The sequence below is a fragment of the Mus caroli genome, unplaced genomic scaffold, assembly GCF_978045245.1.
Source record: "Mus caroli unplaced genomic scaffold, Mus_caroli_1 scaffold_7, whole genome shotgun sequence".
NCBI lineage: Eukaryota > Metazoa > Chordata > Mammalia > Rodentia > Muridae > Mus > Mus caroli.
In genome coordinates, this window is record NW_028227262.1 from 110,358,070 (window position 1) to 110,358,948 (window position 879).

The 879-nt window shown below is 44.1% G+C and overlaps 1 non-coding gene across 1 annotated transcript; it reads left to right on the forward strand.

The window, feature by feature from the left end:
- The first annotated feature begins 291 nt into the window (after nucleotides 1-291).
- Nucleotides 292-398, forward strand: LOC115031474 (U6 spliceosomal RNA). The gene has a single exon (XR_003837092.1). It is a non-coding gene; the product is annotated as a U6 spliceosomal RNA (small nuclear RNA).
- The last annotated feature ends 481 nt before the right edge of the window (nucleotides 399-879 follow it).

Genomic DNA, 879 nt, shown 5'->3' on the forward strand with positions numbered 1-879 from the left:
CCTCTCTCCCCCTCTCTCCCTCTGCCCCACTCACTAGCTTGGGAATAGCAGGACTGCTGACTGATGCTAATCCTAGAGGCCTTCTTGACCCACTTTGGAGTCTTGACTGTTCTATCCTAGCTAATGTGTAATGCAGGCAGGGCTGTACAAAGATGGGCTTGTGGAACCTCCTAGGAAGGATGCCCACAAAGCCAAGCAGGGGAGAGAGATTTGGGTGCAGAAAGCTGAATGTGGAAAGGGCTGGGTTGGTAAATGCTAAGAAGGAGGCTAAGGGAGAGGTTGCAAGTTGTGGTGCTCAATTTGGCAACACATATACTAAAATTAGAATAATACAGAGAGGATTAGCACAGGCCCTGGGCAAGGATGACAGGCACATTTTTGAAGTATTTTATTTGTACATATATTTTTAAAGTTAATTACTTAATTTTATTTATTTATAAATAAATAAAGGCAGGCTTTCGTAGGCACTACGGAGCCTTGGCTAGCCTGGAACTCACAGAGATGCATCTTCCCCTGCTGGGATTAAAGGCCTAGCTCACACTAGCCAGAATTTTACAGAAGAAGAAGAAAGAAGAAGAAGAAGAAGAAGAAGAAGAAGAAGAAGAAGAAGAAGAAGAAGAAGAAGAAGAAGAAGAAGAAGAAGAAAAGAAGAAGAAGAAAACAGAAATTTGAAGCTGGGCGTGGTGGCGCACGCCTTTAATCCCAGCACTTGGGAGGCAGAGGCAGGCGGATTTCTGAGTTGGAGGCCAGCCTGGTCTACAAAGTGAGTTCCAGGACAGCCAGGGCTATACAGAGAAACCCTGTCTCGAAAAACAAAACAAAACAAAACAAAACAAAAAACCCGGAAATTTGATTTGGACAAAAACTTAGGCCTTGGCA